General features: G+C 39.1%; 1 long non-coding RNA gene across 1 annotated transcript in view; it reads left to right on the top strand.

The window, feature by feature from the left end:
* Window positions 1-18,016, top strand: part of LOC306993016 — a 42,956-nt gene extending 24,940 nt beyond the window's left edge. Inside the window, exon 4 of the long non-coding RNA XR_013796389.1 lies at window positions 16,376-18,016. This is a non-coding gene — a long non-coding RNA (uncharacterized lncRNA). The remainder of the gene's footprint in view (window positions 1-16,375) is intronic.
* Window positions 18,017-19,850: the final 1,834 nt, after the last annotated feature.

The following is a 19,850-nucleotide window of genomic DNA, read 5'->3' as shown; positions in this document are numbered from 1 at the left end:
GATTCACATGCAAATCATATTGATTTAGGTAAATGTAATTTAAATTGAACCAATATTGTAAAATCGTCATACTTTCTGGGCTATAAATATCAACGATGACATGCAGCGTGCAATATTACAACAAAATCTACAGCTATCAACTATGGGTAACACTTTATTTTACAGTGTCATTGTTACATATGTTACATGTAGTTACTAGTAATAACTATAAATTAAGCATAATTACATGCAACTGACCCTAAACCAAACCCTAATCCTAACCATATAGTAAATGTATAATATTACTCAATACTTAAATGTATAATTACAGTGTATAAGACACCCCCTAAATCTGCTTCATACTTTTATAGTCCTTGTGAGTACTCAAATTAAATACTTTGCAGTCATATTCGTTAATATTAGTCCATTTTGATTTGACAGAAATAGCATATCATTTTTGTCAGTGCAAGTAATATTTTAGTTGATGTCTTCCATTATTTGTAATAAATTAACAACATTTTCAAACATAATTTAAAATATAGCTGCAAGCAGCAGTTATCGGGGCCAAGCTCAAAAATGAACAACTTGAGTTGCAAGCATGGCTGGGAGCTTCAGAAAAACTGCAACAATAAGTAATTAAATATGTTTTTAGATTATTTTAGTCAAAATGACTGAAAAATCACAAATACAACACTGTAATATTATTAACTTGCTTATCACTTTTGACCGATAGGTGGCGCTGTTATCAAATTATAATGGTGTGGTCAGTGTGAGGCGACAATGACACAAACAGTTTAGTGTCAATATGGCAAAGCGTTGCAGTTACAGCCTCAGAATCAGCTTGGCATCATGCCAACAATTTCGCTGATGTGAATGGTTTGGTTTAACGGAAAGCTTTTCATAACTTTTTGCCGGCATGGTCTGAAGTTGATCTGAGCCAATTTTGGTGAAAATCAGACCAACGGTCTAGGAGGAGTTAGAAAAAATAGTTTTTTAAAGAAAGTCAACATGGCGGACAGCAAGTTAGAGCAAATGTGGCATAATTGGTATCATTGCTCTCAGCATGACCCAAGGAATCTTTCAGAGCACCTTCAGGGCACGATCCCGATGACACACATTGAGTTTCGTAACAATATGCTAATGCGGTCCTAAAATACAGCATTTTAGGAAAAAAATTTAAATGGCAGAGTTTTATCATTTTTGGACAAAGCATTCAGAAGTTATTAGCAAAAAAGGCAAATTTCCATATCTTCTGACCAGTAGATGGCACTGTGACGAAATGCTGTATATAGTCTCAGGTCATGGTTGGGATGACATGTACCAATTTTGGTCAGAATTCGCTAAAGCGTTGCTGAGGTATAGCCTCATGTCCAATTTGGCATGCTCATAGTAGAATTCTTTTGTACGTTATTCGAGAGCGGTTGGGTTTATCAAAAAGCTTTTGATATCTTTTTGCCAGCATGGTCTGAAGATTATCTGATTTGACTTTCATGAAAATCGGACAAACCGTGGGGAGTTCGAAAAATCAGAGTCAGAGGAAAACAAGAATTTTGTATCTAGCCCTTATTGTTCAAAAGTTATTAGCATTAATGAATGTAAGTGAAACTTAAGACAGTTGATGGCGCTAGAGAGATTGAGTTAGAGACTCCAAATTTGCTGTGGTGAATGTTTGGACTGTCCTCCATCACCAAATTTCACAACTTTTTACCATATGTTTCTATGGGCTGCCATTTAATTCCATACCAGAAGAAGCGGAATAATAATAATAAGAACACTAATGGATACAACAGGTGCTTGGCCTCTAATTAGTTATAATGCACCTGAAATTATAGCATACTGTATAAATTGAAACATTGCAACTCCTCTAAAGAGCCTGTTTGAAAAAACAAGTTGGGCTTGCAGGTGAAACGTCTCCAAACGGTAAATCGAAGAGCAGAGTGTATGAGAAAGAGAAAACTTAAACATTTACAATTATGTTTAGGTATCATTCAACTATTTTAACATTCAAACATTGCCTCACCCCTTTGAGCTCACAAACTCTTTGCCATGCCTCTTCAAAGTTCAGACCTTATACTAACACACAACAGTTTCTGAAATCTCGCTTGTCTCTTGCAGGCGTCTCTCAGTGATTTGCTAACTCAGAGAGGCTTTCGGCGAAGCCTGCTTAGACATCTCTAAGAAACAGACAGGAAGAATTGCCGTTTTAATTCACCAAAAACGTATAAAATGGGTTCAGCTAAGGGACGAAGGGTCGTTTTGTAATGTCAAGTGCTGCGTTAAAGTAAATGCAAGAAATTATGCTGCCAACTTAGCTTTCATTGCTTGAACGTGTTTGTGTATGAGTCTACAGTGTGTCTGGATATGTGTATGGTTTATCACTTCACATTGTGGGACAAGGCAGGTGGCAAGATCTGTTAATCAAGGAGAATTATTTGTTTGATTGAGGCCTGGGATGAACAAAAAGTGCATTTACTCTGAAACTATTAGTAATTAAAAGATGACGCTGCGAGATGTGTTTTGTGGCAGGGAGGGGAGCTGTAAATTGTTGTTGTAGATGCCTCTGGAAAGCACAACTTGCACTGTCAAACTATTCAGATAAGAGTACTGGAAGTTAAAATGCACAAAACTGATTTTTAAATGAATATATATATGCATTTTTCAAGACTACCAGTGAGCTCTAAAATTAAGCGACCATACATTTTTCTTTAAAACCACAAGTCAGTGTGAATTTATTTTTATGAATTAATATTAAAGTTAATTTTTTTTAAATCCTTCATCATTCACAATGATTCATGGGATGGGTAATTCATGTCCTTTATAAAGGACATTCAGTTCACATTAAGACATCTAGTCCCCCTTTTTTCTTTTTTGCTTAAAATGTTGTGATTCATCTCACAGCTGGTTGCTTTGCTTCACGACATGGCTTATGGAGAAAATGAATGGGGAAAATACTTGACCTACGACCACTGATAAAGTGAGCGGTCACTGTTGTGCTCAATAATTCACAGGGAGTGATGTAATGTTATCCTAAAATTAACGGATTGATGCTTGAGACTATCAGGGTTAAATGTTGAAAAATACTCCCTGAAGAGTTTTTAATTTTGCGATAATGACCGTCTGACTGTATCACCCCGGCTACCTACCAAATAAATAAACTAAATGGACATGAAATATTGATTGGAACTGGAATTATCTCATTATGTGTTAAGAAAGAGAGTGTAGAGTGATTCAGAGCGATTCAAGTGACATGAAACTAGCACAACTATGCAGGAAATCAGTTGCATGAAACATTGTAGAGTTTATAGAGTTTGGCAGTCATTTTACAAAAATATTTGATCGCAGAAGGCCACGACTGGGCAATCAGAATAAAGAATTCCAGAGAGGGGCATAATAATAAGGTTACACTTTATTTTAATTGTGTATTTTAGATATTTTACTGACTGCAAGTAACTTTGCAACTACATGTCAACTAGCAGTCATTAGAGTATTAGTCAACTTTTACGGTTTGAGTTAGTAGAATAAGTAGAATAAGTTGACGTAGTTGTAAAGTTACTTATAGTTAGAAGTAGGGATGTCCCGGTACCACTTTTTCCAGGCCGAGTCCGATACCGATACTTTCATTTTTGGTACTCGCCGATACCGATACCGTAGCCGATACCTGTATCTTTTATTTTCAATTAATTGAATTCATGCATTTGTCATTTTTAAATGTATTGGTAGAGAAACCAAAAGAATGTCAAATCATATTTGTTTATTAAATGTAAACTTAATTTGTTCATCAAATATATTTAATGCACTGCATATTCATTACTGTATAAATTAAATATAGATGGATCTTTTTGTGAAGTTACAAAAAAAGGTAGCCTATTTAGTCAAGAGTTAATCCTTTGTCTGGTTAACATTAAAACACAGCAGCAGATTAATTCAACTGCTGCCCCTTTAAGACCGAACGCACGGAACCCATTTGAATTATACTGTCTACGTTCACTTGACATATAATATACTTTGTTTACTAGGATACTCGCCAAGACGGGCGTTTTTACATAGTTTTGTGTGAATTCATCCGTACAAGCGCAATACGTGAAAGAATTCCACTCAGTGTTTGCGCGCTGTCTGAGGCGATGGTTTTCGGGGCACGCGCTTTGGATGTTTGAAGTTCATGTAACTTCTTGACCCTGCAAATGTCCTGTAATAATGTCGTTAAACATAAATAAGGTAACAGTTCATGTTTTACTTACATATACGATTTAGTTTTAATCCAAATAAACGTGCCGAGTGAACGATCAGCAATCCAGAGCATTCAACAGAAGTGCTCTCTCTCTCTCTCGCTCTCTCTCTCTCTCTCTCTCTGGTCAGTTAATGTTAATAATAAGCTACATGCCTCGTTTTACTTTCTTTGCCATTGACATCCGACTGAACTACAGACTTTCCACTGGCGTCTTGCGCTCGACCACTGAGCGTTTTTCTCTTATCAGCTCGCGCACCACAGCTATATGCGTTACTATATTTTGTTTAATATTTCACTAATATGATACATTTACTTCATAGACAGCCTTCTTTTTTATCCCCATTATACTTTCTGTTGTCAGTGCTTCTTTGTCTGGACACAAACACTGTACACACGCTGCCTGGTATCGGTTGTTGGTATCGGGGCGTTTTTACGAGTACGAGTACGAGTACATGAGCTCAGTATCGGGCCGATACCCGATACTGGTATCGGTATCGGGCCATCCCTAGTTAGAAGAATGTCTGTTAGTGGACCATCAAAATAGTGTTAGCCGATATTAAGCAGACAGTCTACTAATACTCTAATGACTGCTAGTTGACATGTAGTTGCAAAGTTACTTACAGTTGAATATCTAAAGTCAACTATCTAAATAATCTGTTCAAACATAGGTTTGGACAGCAGAGAAAACAATGTTAAATGCAATAATAAAATACAACTAACTGTATAATCATGCATACTGTAGTTAAGATGGCAAAAAAAGGCTTCTCAATAGACAAATTGCTTCCCAAAACGTTTTTGTTGTTGACATCAAACGCTGTGTCCAATGAAACAGGTCATTCGATATGAATATGGACAGAACAAACTACTTTAGTCCAGTCATGAGAAGTTAATAGCCAGGTTAATATCGCATTGATGGACTTACTATAGAGTGAGATACTGTACAGGAAATAAAGATGAAGAGCTTTCTGTAAACATCATGCAGGAATATATGGTAGAGTAGATTTAAAGTAAATATCAAACTACTATGATGAATGCCCTCTGCAAGATGAGCATATGAACCACATCTATTATTTTATTCTGTCTACGTTACGACAGGTGGGAAGAAGAATGACGGTGGCAATTTCTCAGTATTTTATTCTCCCACACGCTCTCACAGCCCAGGATGTATAAAAGATATAGATGTCGGTTCCTGGAATCTCTAGCTTGGACAAAATTCGATCTGACAGGTGGAAGGTTTGCAAACTCACGTACACACCTACACAGATACAGACATACAGACCATAAAAACACATACACAAGAGAGGGAAAGTGAGGGAGCTTCAAGAAATTCTAATTGAATACTTCATAAAATGTGTGTCTTATCAAAGATGAAAGCCTACGGTCTGATGCACATGAGCAAAACAAAGCCAAAAGCAATTGGATGGAATTGAACAATGAAATCTAATTACAAGTCAATTGCACCTGTTCCTGTGCGAGGATAACAGCCAAGAAACACTTTCATCCTGTGACGCATTCTCCCTTGTAAAGACGAATTACATTTTTTTTCAAAGACACTTATTGTAGAACAGTGAATATCATGAACATTTTGATGCTAATTATTGTACAAAACATCAACTACAAAGGTAAAATAAATTGTCTTTATATAATGGTCTTTTAGGCTTAAATTCTGCTTTGATGATGATCTTATGCATCTGATATCTGTTCTTTTTTTTCGTAACACTACCTGAGAAGTACAGCACTGTCAACAAGCAACATTTTTCACTTTCTACAAAGATCGCAGTCTCATTGTTGATGAATGGTGAACATGGCAGGCATGATCTCCCTCAGGTCCTGTTTGGCCATGGAATGAATGCAGGTGCTGATATTTTGGCGGTCTCCCTGTCTCGGTTTTGAAGAATTTTGACGTAGAGACACAGAAAGTCTGGAAGCTTTATGTCGACAGTTGGGCAACACTTCTGCCATAAAACGTTTCGCAAATCTTGAGTGACATGGTTTGGGGTCAGAGAAGTGGATCGTAGACTCTATCTTTTTGTTTATTCATATTTTGGTGTGTGGTCTCCACATGTGAGCAATATCTTTATAATGCATGAATAACCTCAAATCCCATATAATATTTATTTAAAAGTAATAATACTTTGTGCTCTTTGCAAACCCATGGAGGAATCCAGCGGCTGACCTGTAATGAAATGCTGTATTAAAAAATAATGATAGATTTTATTTCCAAATGTAGGCAAGGAAGAGGCCAGGAGAAAAAGAAAATAAGGCTTCTATTCATTAAAAATGACAAGAAAATCACCATTGGTGACGAAGTGCGTCAAAATAAACGAGAAGGTCTAAAGCTCTTCACACCTGCATTGCTGCTATCTTTGGTCTCCCTTCATATGAGAGGTCAAAAGGGTATGAATCCTTCAGCTTTATGAGTCACAGTTCCCCCTTAGCCCACTTTAATCACTAGGGGAAAATGAACAGCAATACATGAAGAGCTCGCTTTTTAGGTCTTCCCTTTGTGCCTCGCTACCGTCAACGAGATCAAGGAGTTCTTTTTATCTACCTTTCACTTTCGTACATTTCGCACTTCGTATAACCTTGCAGTATCACCTCCTACTCTTTGCTCTGTCAGTTTGTTTGTGCTTTGTGTACATGTGAGATGTACCCATCTAGAAAGATCTCCTATGAGCACGCATGTGTGTCTGTGCCGCTGTGTGCATCCGTGCCAGTATCAATGTATACCGGCCAATGAACCCGTTCACCCTACTCTCTCTCTCTCTCTCTCTCTCTCTCTCTCTCTCTCTCTCTACACTTGCACTATATTAGTTGCACTGACAAGAAGCATAACTCATCCTATTCTCTTCTATTGTACAGCCAGCGCTGCGGAAGCTCTACCATGACAGTCATTCTCCAGGTAATTAGCTAATTAAACAAGTTGCATAGGTCGGACATACTGATTTGAATCATTTCCATAGGGCTGTCACAAAAGGCTATGCACAGAACGTGCTCTAGCTGCAAATTATCCTGCAGAGCTGAGCTGTAAAGCTTGTGTGTGTGGTTTCCGTATGTTAGACACCATACGCTGTGGACACGGTGACAGATAAGTGGAAGAGTATAAGATGGTGCGTAATGAGGTAGGCTAAGAGAGCGTGGCAGTTCGTAGCTAAATGGGTTTCATTCATAACACACATAGATGCGGTCATGCCTAATTAACCCCTTTGCCAAACAGTGACTTGGAGCCACTCGACCTTGACCAGTAAGGGCCGTGAACCATTTATCATGGGGCCATGGACTAACTTCAATGGAAGTGTATGTTAATGATGACTCATAGTTTCTTTTTGACAGCTTCGGATTCAATGCTGGGCAAAAAGGAAGCCCTTGAATTTCATGCACTGACAGTCCGACAGTCCGTCCCTGCATGAGGGATCGTATAATAGCTGTACTAATGACTTTGGATATCTTCCAAACTTACGGCAGCTTATCACGATAGCAGCATGGTTTCCCTGGCTATATCCTTTCTCAACTTGGATTTTCCACAACCTGGTCTCTTGATTACAGTGATGACAAAGTGTCATTTACTTTTGGTGAGCCTGTAACATATTCGGGTAAGCAGATAAAGAACAAACTAGTGAGTCCCTCTTACCTGAAAATATTAGTCTACCCTTTGTGCAGTATGTATTAATTTTGTAGAAGTGTTTATCCAAAGCAACTTTCAGGGGTAATCTCACTGGAGTAACCTGGGGTTAAGTGCCTTGCTCAAGGGTCCAGTGGTGATAGCTCATGGCTTTCTTCTTTGGGAAACTAGCAACTCCCAATTACCGACCCTGAGTTTTATCCACTACAGGACACGGCACTACCCTTTTTCAGCGCGGTATTCTCAGAAATATAACTTTACAAATAAGTCATAAGATGCATCTCCGTGTTTGACACTAAGCTTGACTTGGACAGGTCTAGAAACCTTTGCCAAATTGACAAGTGGACCATCTGAGGTGGAACTTATTAGCCGTTGCTGTGCAGAGGAACCACATGAGGAGGAACTGGATTTTACCACACACAGGAAACCATGTCAATAATGTGTCACTGCTTTGATAGACCGAGCTATGAATGGTGTTTGAGTTTCTACTCCGACCGGGACAACAAGGTGAGTTGTTGTTCAGATGTTAAGTCAACATATCAAAATCCAAACTGAAAAAGCGACCTTGAGAGATTAGTCTTGATTGAAAAAACATTCTGGTGTATGTCAGTATTTTGAAAAATAAGCATTAGTGCAAAAAGCCCTCTCCATAAATCATATCATGCTTTGACATTTGATGTTTTCGTAGAAAAATATATGTTATTGCAGTGGCTGCTGGTGAGTTATACCATTAGTATTTTGTGAAAACAAAAAAGGAGCCAAATGTGAACCTCGAGGAAAGTCAACAAAATACAAGGACAGTTTGTATCAAACACATTAGGACTGCAAAGGTAAAAACACAGAGATCCAGGAGATAGGTTCCATTCGTTGTACCAGAAGTAATAAAATTGCTCATAGGAAGTGTCAGTGTCTGACAGAATCACTTAGGCCCCTGCTGCCTTTTCCTCTGTTACTGTGCTCAGGGGGTGTCTGGTATACTTCCCATCTGGTCTTTCCTCTCTGATTGGAAAAACACACACTCCCTTTGTGTTTTGCAGTTGTGTCAAAGGAAGCCCTACTCATTAACTCCAGTGGAAGTTCAGGTATCAGCTTTCCGCCTTTCTTCTCTGACTTCATATATGACTAGGTTGAAGAGCTAATTCAGACTTATCCCTTACTTCCTGCTTTGGGTGTGACCTCGAGAGTCCGACAATCACCTCACCAGCCACAAAGTGGCTTTGTGGCCTCTGGAACAAACCAGACAACGACTCCTCGACTGTATCTTGGCACCCTCCAATCATTCACGAACCCAGTAGACAAATATTTGAATGGCTGCTGTTCTTACATGCACTGAAGTGAGTGAGAAGTGTCAACATGTGCGCCGGTGGGACCTGGGACCACTGACTATGATGTAACGAGGGGAGCGCTACATTCTCTGGCCCATGCAACAGGCCAAAGCAGCTGGACTGGGTGTTTAAACTGAAGCCTCTCCCCCTCCTCCAAGAACAATTTCCCACTCCGGTTCCACCCCTCATTTCCCACAGCTCCCAGTAAACAGAACACACCCATGGCAGGACTTCAGACACAGCGAACAGACAGCCGAACTTCCAGGCCTGGCTCACGGACATGTGTATATACACACACACACGTGACCGTCATAGCTGCAGTGTGAGGTCTGTTCGGACATGGATCGTGGCAGTAAAACAGTCTATCTTTCCTCAGCACTCTTTCTCAATTGTAGAGGCGAAGCCGAAAGGAGTAAGTACTAGGCCGCCGGGCAGTTTATCATCATCCAAAGCTACAGCACTTTTAAACTAATGTAAGTATGGGAGATCTTATCCATTAGTAGAGACAGAAGGGAATTTACAACGTTTACAGAACATGCTGTAGGAATTTTTTATGAAGCCACCTTCAGAGAGAGGCTTTGGGAGATGTTGAGAGATGAGAAAGGTGAATGTGTAGGATTTGTTGAAAAAGCCCTTTCCCCAAAACCACATGAAAGTGTTTAGCACCTTCTGTTGTTCCATCCAAATTATTCCTAAACCTGATCCATTGTGTAGCATTTCCAATGAAGCATGCTGCACTACGTGATGAATTCCTACCTTGAAGTCGACAGGTGAATGAACTACTAATGAACTACGCCACATACTCCCTCTAAGAGGAACATCACACGTGGAGTAAGTCATGTCAGTCACGGAGACCACCCAGCTGAAGCAGTCGTCATCTAAATGAATGATGACATACAGGTAACAGGACATGTGTGGACTGAGTTAAGTGTCTAATCCAGGGGCCCACGCCATGATGGATATGAGAGGGTCTAAGGAAGAGTGCAGAACATGACAGACAATGTTTGGGGCTGTGGATTTGAACTCCCTAAAACGATCTGTCATTCCCACCCGGCCCCAGAGCCAACTCCCAGCTTGCTGGAGGTGCAGCCCAACATGTGCAAACATTTTTTGGATAAAGAGAAGTAATGAATTACCCTTTTACACTGGACACTTTCCATGTCATCTGTCCCTCCAGTATGTATATAAAATAAATACCCCGTTTTATTTTTAGATGGTATTTAGGAGATACAAACTGCATATAAAAGGAACACTAAGAAACAAGTAGGGAAAAGAGCTGACATAGAGGACCGAGAACGATAAACACTAAAACAAAGACATCTGATATGCTAAGTGACAACTGGCTATTACAACACTTTTATATATTTTTATTTTTAAATTTGGAAAGGTTTCATCCATTGTTAATCTTGTTAGTAAAACTACTGACATAAACATTAACAGTGGATTTCTTGATTTTGTTGGAAAATGTCCATCATGACAATAAAATGTTTTAATTAAAACAAAGTTGACAAAAATATTATATTAAAAAGTAACAGCAAGATATTAAAAGATGAAAACTAAGTGAATACTGTGATTGTTTTAAATAATCCACTCATAATCAATAATGTTGTGGATTGACACAATTGAACTAAAGCTGAACAGTGAATAAACCAGTAAAACAGGTTAACTAACTCACACAAATGCATAATATTCATATGAGATTAAAAACATATGTACAACATAACACAAAATAATGAAAATTTGTTTAATTTATTTTCACATAAGATGCCATTTTAGTCAGAATAAGACTGACTAAAATAAAAGAACATGAGAAGATGAAAAATTGACTAAATTAAAAGTATATTTAAAAAAACAATGCATTTAATGAAAACTGTTGTATATACTGCAAGTATCATTATATTGAAATGAGATTTGTTCACGTATAAAAGAGGAAGGAAATGTTTCCTGGCTTCAACTCTCCAAATGATTTGGTTTTCACTTCTTATGTCTTTAGTTACATATCGGAAAAGGTCTTGGAGGTGTTGGCAAGGAAGGGTTAAGCAAAGTTTGTCTGCAAGACAAATTCCTCTTTTGGGGACGCAGGGCCATTTAGCAATCAGCCAAGAGCCCATGGGAGCACCTGTGTACAATTCCATTCTGAAATAACACCGATTCAGTCATATCCACTTTCTCCATGTGTGACAACATTGTGGCATTGGATGATCAAGTACAGCTGGAAAAATGTACAAGGAGTCTGTTTTTCTTCAAGTCTTTTATGTATATGTCAGACTTGTGACCAGATGTGCATGCCAGGGTCTTTCAAACGATCTGTGTGCAGAGGAGTTTTGGGCGTATGTTTGGCGTGCCATGCATTTTGGGGAAAAGCAAAAGGGTATAATTTTCAAAGTGATAAACAAAGCTGTGGACTTGAGTGTGAATTACATTCTATTCCATGAATGTGATTTTACTGTGATCGAACAGAAGTTCATATTTTAACTCCTTCCCCGCCAATGACCGATTTTTCCGTCATTTAACCTGAAATGAGCGATGTGAAAGAACTGATTACTTCAAACAAACCATCCGAATTAACCGATTTCCAAAAGCTCTAAGACTGGGTTTATTTTTGCCTTGGTCTTTACTGCAAAATCAGTTTTTAAAATGATAATAGGCATGGTTTAGCCACTGTTCCTCTAAAACATTTTCTCCTTTGCTCACCCAGACACACAGTCCCCCAGGGTGAACAGAGAGGTCAGAAGTCAAGTTCTTTTGCTTACCAAACCAAGTGATGACCCCATAACCAGACAAGCAGGAAAAAGCCTCGCCGCAGAGGCTCAGGGGACGGGGGACCTTTTTATTGGAGGGGAATTTTGTGGTATTTGTCTGAGTTCAGAGTGACCAGTGCAAGGGAGGACGCGAATACGCATTCTGGGACAGCGTGCAAAAGCCGGCGCAAAACAACATGCCTGTTTCATTACACGATGAAGGGAGAAGCCACAGTAAGAACGGAACGGATTGAAAGGGAAAGAAAAATACATAATTTAACTGGCAAGCCATGAAGGCAAAATCCTTCTTTGCTATGCATCTCTGGCAGGCAATAGTTTTAAAGTACACTAACTTAAATGGAAGATGATTGTTGGAGTCATTGGAAGCGCCAGGTATCATGGAAACTGTCACAGTGGATGAATCGTGCCGGTCATTGAATCACGTATGCTTTGAAAAACTAAATTGAGGTTGTTTGGGTTTATTTAGATTCTTTTCATCAGCAAGGGTGGTAGTCCTGAAGAGGAGAAACAATTTTAACTGCACTTGAACCTGTCAAAGGTTACATGTTTATAAGACGAGGCCGGCGGTTCTCTGATTAGCTCAAGTGGAAACATTAGGAACGCTGACATAATCTGAATAGCTCAAGTGGAAACCTTATGAAGACTGACATAATCTTGTTGTGAGTTAATTCACTCAACTTGACTCAAACGTCAAATATCACAACCACTAAATGAGACGGACAAAGAGTTTCACTTAAGCACCTGGAATCTCTAAAGTTACATGTTGACACTGATGACACGAGAGAGGATCTTTGCTTAGATCAGATCCAAATAATCGCTCGATATCTGAATTGACTCTAACTGGCCATATCTAATAAGTGAATCATTCCAGCTGCTTCCCATAAACTTTCTGGAAAAGAGTATGCAAGGTTCAAAATGAACACCTTTTGAACGGACAATGCAAGTAAAAGTTGGCTTTGGTGAGCAAATGAATAGGTCAAAACATTAGGAATCGCAACATGGTTAAACGAGTCAAACTGTCAGAATAATAATCTGACCATTCGCTAATGAAAGAAACGTGTGCAATTCATAGATGGACACAGGCCACCAACATGAAAATATAAGGAACAAAATCATGTCGACAGGGGCTGTTAAAACAAGGCCGTTTACATCTGGTATTAAGATGCGTTTTGGTTGATCGGATCAGATCGGAAGTAGACGAGGAAGACACATACCCGTTTACACCTGGGCCCGTATTCTTAAAGATTCTAAGAATCCTCTCAGAAAACTCCTAATTTAGCTTAAAAACTTCTACGTAGGAGTCTTAGCTTAAGAGCTATTCGGGACCGATCTGAGAGCAACTCTGAGAAAGGAGTAAAATTGAATCTTAGTGAGGAGGCGGGGCTGACCCTGTTGCTATGTATGATACAATCTTTTGAAGACTGTGATTGGTTGTTTGTCCAGGAAGGAAAAAGAGCGATTTTAAGTATAGGGTCTACTCACTTCATATAATATGAAGTGGGTCTACTCACACACACACACACACACACACACACACACACACACACACACACACACACACACACACACACACACACACACACACACACATATTATATATACGTATATAAATCCTTTTTTTTTACCATGCTGTTAATTTCCTATAAGGTATCTGATTGCCTTAGAATGATAAAAATTGTTCCACTCTTTCCAATTACATTGATTGCTGTCTATTTAAGTGATGGTTTGAATGTAGAAAACATGGAATAAAAAACAAGAAGGACGAGAAAGCCCAACTGGACAGAGGAACAGTGTTTACTGTTAGCCCTGTTAGTTGATGAACACAAGGCCATCCTTAAAGGAAAATGCGAGCCGGGTGTCAAAGCACAGGGCAAGAAGCAGACGTTGGAGCTTATACCGGTTAATAATAAATTGGGCGGGTACATGTATGGACTTTTTCAGATCTTTCGATCTAATGGATGAAATAAGCTCATGTAATTTACATATGAAAGAGCCCGTAGACGGAAAAACACACGGAGAGCATAAGCTTTAGTTTCTGCTCTGACAGCCGCAAGATAAGTCGAACAGTGTGAATGCTAAAAGAACATTGTGCTTGGTTCGTTTTTCGTCTTCAAACCAAACTTGGGTCTTCAGCCGACAAAGTTTAAATCCCGTCTGGCTAGAGCTCTTCCTGTAATGTTTACACAGTAAGCGTCTTTTGTGGCTGTCCGAACGCTTTCGACCACATGAGCTTCTACACTATGAGAGCAATCCGGTCGATTACGTTTCCAACAACCTCTGGAAGTGGCCGAAAGTGGACAAGCTCAAAACGTTTTACACCAGTATTTAGCGTCATCCATTGTGATCGGATTGATGAAAATGTATCTTAATACACGGTGTGAGAGATGGAGAATAATCTCATCTGAAGTTAGACAACCTCACAAATATGCAAAGAAAAAGCTAAATAATTTCATAAGAGTCAGGGCTTTTTTATATAAATAAAATATGTAAATTATTAAACAATATGATATAATTATATATTAAATATACATTTATTATTTATGTACTATCTATAAATAATTATATATATAATTTTTTTTATCAATATATGCATTTAAATTATTTAAAAATATACAGTATATCATTTTTCAATTGATAGAAAAATAATATATATATATTATTTTTCTATCAATTGAAAAATGATATACTGTATATTTTTAAATAATTTAAATGCATATATTGATAAAAAAAATTATATATATAATTATTTATAGATAGTACATAAATAATAAATGTATGACCCTGGACCACAAAACCAGTCACATGGGTAATTTCTTTGACGTTGAGTTTTATACATCATCTGAAAGCTGAATAAATAAGCTTTCCATTGATGTGTGGTTTGTTAGGATAGGACAGTATTTGTCCGATCTGGAATCTGAGGGTGCGAAACATTGAGAAATTCGCCTTTAAAGTTGTCCATTTGTTCACGATTCTGCTGCATTCACTCATAAAAATAAATGTTTTATATATTTATGGTAGGACATTTCCTAAATATCTTCATGGAACATGATCTTTACTTAATATCCTAATGATTTTGGGTATAAAAGAAAAATCTATAATTTTGACCCATACAATGTATTGTTGGCTATTGCCACAGATATACCCGTGCGACTCGTGACTGGTTTTGTGATCCAGAGTCACATATATGTAATATTTCAATTATTTTAAAAACTTCAGTCTCAAATAAAGAATGGACTTTTCCAAAGATCTTCTTCCGTGTGTGAGATTGTCATCAGTTCGACCACAGCTATTTCCTCTCAGCACTCCCACACTCTTCATTTTAAAATCACACACAGACACACTCCCACCAGACACTCATCATCTTCTGATCCTCAAGGTTACTCACATTCTCACACTCACTTTCTCTTTAATGAGATTAAACGCTGTAGGATTCATAGACTATTTGACGTTTAAAAACAAAAATATTATTGTAGTGATTTTGTGTCTTTCACGTTTCCTCAATATTTGTAATATTGCTGCTACTATTGAGTCTAGTAAAAACATCCATTCTGCCTTGGACCAAGGTAAGAGGTAAGGGCTTTCTGAATTTGTGCATATGAGAGGTGAAGGCTTTCATGAGGACAATCTTGATCTAGAGCAGTGTTCTTCAACCCTGCTCCTGAAGGACCAACACTGGCACTGCACATTTTCTTCGTCTCCCTTATCAAACACACCTGATTCAACTCATCAGCTCATTAACCCAGAGTAATTACAGTTAGGTGAGATTGAAAAGGGTTTGAGCTAAACTCTGCCGGACAGATTTGAGAAACCCAAAAAGTGATCAGTTGAGTTAACTTAACAAATTTGAGGAAACTCGTTGCCTTACAATTATTAAAGGGACACTATGCAGTTTCCGTTTTTGTCAAACAGCGACCCCTAGAGTCGCTGTGGAGTACTTGTATTTAACGTTACTGTCGTAAATACCACTCACATTTTCTTTTCCTTGACTCTTCCGACCGCGTTTTCTTCGTTTTCTTCGTCACCTCTGCCATGATTCACGTCTGAAATGTGTGCTAGTGTCTTCCAGAGGCTGTTTCATATGTTGTATGTATGTGTATGTATGTGTAGATGTATGTGACGTATGTTACGTTGTGATTCTCGCGAGATTTGGCGGGGCGCCACCTCTCAAACCTTCATTGCTGGTTTTGCCAGCTGCACCAACTACCCCACCCCCCATCCCCCACCGCGCGCTTTGCTATCGGATGATTCACCCTACTACGAGTTCGTTTACCATTGAAATGACTTTGAAGCTGGTACAAATCTTGCATAGTGTGCATTTAAGTAAATAAACTGCATGTTTAATCGGAAAAAATAAGTTATGTGGAATTGTCAACTTCACATAACTTAATTTTTTCAATTAAACATTAAGTTTGTGTTTTGTGTAAGTAAGTGAACTGAACACTTTTTTTTTTTTTTACAGTGAGACACCTGAAATAACATTTTCTGACTCATTTTCTGACTTCAACTTCAGCCATATCTGGGCACCACAAAATCATACCAACTCCAATATCATGGCAGCAAGTTCGACCAAGGTACAATGTCAACTTCAGACTGAGACTTCCAACCTGGTACCTCTGAACTCAAGTGCTCAGGGAATCTCAACGCTCCGAGGAACAAGTTCACGCCTGCTCCAGGCTGCCATGCAGATGGTTTTTCAATCCTTCGCTTCAATTTCTTTGTCCTCCTTTACTTTTTCCCATCTCTAAAACCACAGGTTCACCCCAGGTCTGCTTAGTTCATTTCATTGCTCGCCGGTTGCTCCGGAAACCATCCGTCGGCATGGCAACGGCCTACACATGCAAAACTGGAAGTGACGGCGGCACGGGATCCTCCCATTGGCTGAGGACAGAGAGGTGCAGCGTGGGATGCAGGAGGAGGCTAATGTCATGTGCAGCTGGCCGGGCTGGATAACCCGTTTCCTTCTCCGAACGTGTCAGCGGAACACAAACTGAAAACAGGAAAGCACTTCCCAGAGCTCTCCCTGGACTTCATATCCGGGCATCCTGAGATTCGCCGTGCAGGGCGACGTCAAACATAAACAAACAACGGTTTCGTGGCGATAGCAGAAGAGATTGAGTACGGTTATCCTAACCTTCACACCTCCACCCGCTTTCATGGGGAGTAATTGGCCTCTTCGTGATGCTACACTTCTAAAAGACAAACTCGTTCGAGTTTTTCCAGGGCTCTCCAGGGACGCCGTTGGAAGATGGCTGACCTTTGCCAAGTTCTGACCTTTACCATTACCGACACTCTCCGTGGCTGTCATTAAGACTGCCAACTTAAGCTGGAAAGTCTTCCCCAGCGAAGCCTTGGAGAGCTGACATCTGTTTCTTCATAGACACTCTGGGATTTGATCACACCATTATTATGTCAGCAAAAGGTTATTGGTTTGAGTCTTAATTGTCCGTTCTAACTAAATGGAAGGACCTTAGGGCTGAGTACACGACCTTGTGCAGATTATGATTTGAGCGTTATATCATTCAAGGGACTTATTTAAAAAAGTCTCGGGTGAAATGAACTGGAACAGTATAAACAGATGACTCATTCAGGAAAACTCTCTTTAACTCTGGACTGAGCCGGGCAGCTTTCTCAACATGCCGTCAGAACGAGGCTCAGGACCTCAATGCTTTCCAACCTGAGCAAAACATCGCCATCAAAAACACATTCCCTGCACCAGAAAACGCGTACCTGCCCGAGTAGGATTTATGAAACAGGAGTCAGAAAGTATTAGGTGACGTTACGTACTGCATCTGTTGAGAATCTTTGTGCGCAACCAGCTGACAGATTTTGGTATCTCACAATCTTGTGGGATCCATCAGACTCTAAAAGCTTGAAAAATAATCATTTAATGTGTAATATATTTTTCTGGGTAAAAAACTTTTCTTTTGTTGTTGTTGTTGAATGCGTCTTAAATAGGGTGACCATTTTGAACTTGAATACACCTGTTAAAGTACAAGATGCTGTCATGCTACTGAATGTGGTTAAGTTAGTAGCATTGACTGTTATAGTTTGTTAAGGGCCAGATTTAATAAATGGCAAATTAGCATGAGAGCGCAATTCCAAAACAGCGCCGATGGGAGTGGAAAGTTTTGCACATGATCTACTGACGACACGCAATTATTAAAGAACACAAACTCAGCCGGATCATTTCCATAGACAACTGTCAACACAATCTAACAAGAGCAGTGCAGATTAGCGTCTGGTTTAAGACATGTTTTTTTGAGTCTTAAAGGGGTGATGAACTGAGAAATCAAATTTTCCTTGAGCTTTTGACATATAAGAGGTCATCATACTATAAGAATATCCTGTAAGTTTCAGAACTGAAAACTTCCTTGTTAGTCCAATAAAAGCTTTTATTGACAGCAGGCCCAGCGAACGACAGGTTTTTCAAAGTGTTGATCTGTGACGTCACAGGGTATCAAACCCCGCCTCCACAGAAGAAGATCAACGCCTACTTCAACACTGCCTGTTTAGCCCCGCCCACCAACTCGCGCATTACATGACTCATTATAATATGCAAAACTGTTATCCAATCATAGCAGTGGGCGCTTACTTCCAAGTCTTCAATGCGGCACGCCCATAAAAACCGAGCGTTTCAGGAGCTACCCTCAAAAACAGGGTAGAAAATAGCCTATTACTTATTCATCTTGATGTTTCTGAATGTAAAAACCAAGCGAACGTCATAAGTTGACCTCAGACAACAATATAATAATAATAATAATAAAAAAGTCAGTTCATGACCCCTTTAAATAATGGCGCAAACACCAGTAGATTGACTAGAGCAAAACTTTGTAAATCGCCTTGTGTGATTCATTGTAATACTACTATAAATGTTGCGTCTTAAAGGGAAACTCCAGCAAATGCTTATGCAATAAGGTCAGCCTCAAAAATAACCCTGGCCCTTTTCAGCGCTAGTTTCTCACTCTGTCTTCAGTAATTCCTGACAGTCGTTTTTTTTTTTTTTTTTTGCACTGATGCAAGCTGTAAGTAAATCTGGCCCTAAGACTGCAAAATACTCAAAAGGCTCAGAATGCAGATATATGCATTAAAGTTGTGATGAAACTCAAGTAGCGACAGATCTTTTTCTTCCAATATTGCGACAACAGATCATCAAAAAAGATGTATCGGTTTCATGCATCGGTTGTTGATTAGATGGAAGTAGATCTGAATGTGAGCTTGCAGTCAGTTGTCTATTATTGTTGTAATGTTTTACCCTTTTCTCTAGTTTTAGGCCTAATAACAATAACTCTGGCAAAGGGACTACCAATGAAAACTGGCCTTCGGGCTAATTTGGGTACATTTACATTCGTGAATATTGATTAATAAACAGTCCCTTTTCTAAATAATACATAAATAAATAAAGAGGTGGGGTTTAGTCGGACTAAATAATTGAGGAAATCAAGGTTAAAAAATTAAACGGACAAATCGTTCACTGTAAGATGCATTTTGAAAATACACTGGGTGAATTTTCATTTCATGCCGACTGTTGAAGCTTCTCCTCTGCGTTCACTCTCATTGCGTTGTTCTGCTATGAGTCAGTGTCCCAAGTCGCAGGAAATCGGACATGAAAGATTTGGCAGTTAGGCATCAGAAATGGTGCTTATTCCTCTGCTCAGCTAAACAACCCCACAACGCATTAGTCCAGAGCTAAAAGCCTTGATAGGACTGTGAAGTGACCTCGTGCCTTGAACTCACACCTGCGGCGGCTCACGGCGGCCAATAACATCCTCGATGGAGATAATGGCACTTCTGGATCATTTCAGATTCAGTGAGACAGATAAGACTCATTGTGATTTTATTGAACATGGGAAATTTACTGTTATATTTCGCATTATTCAAAAGACAAACCTTTCCAGATGGCCCACGATTCAAGATGCTGTAAAGCAATGAGAATT

This window comes from Phoxinus phoxinus (assembly GCF_949152265.1).
Source record: "Phoxinus phoxinus genome assembly, chromosome: 24".
Taxonomy (NCBI): domain Eukaryota; kingdom Metazoa; phylum Chordata; class Actinopteri; order Cypriniformes; family Leuciscidae; genus Phoxinus; species Phoxinus phoxinus.
The sequence above is the reverse complement of the archived record's forward strand: the minus strand, read 5'-3'. Positions and strand labels throughout refer to the sequence as shown.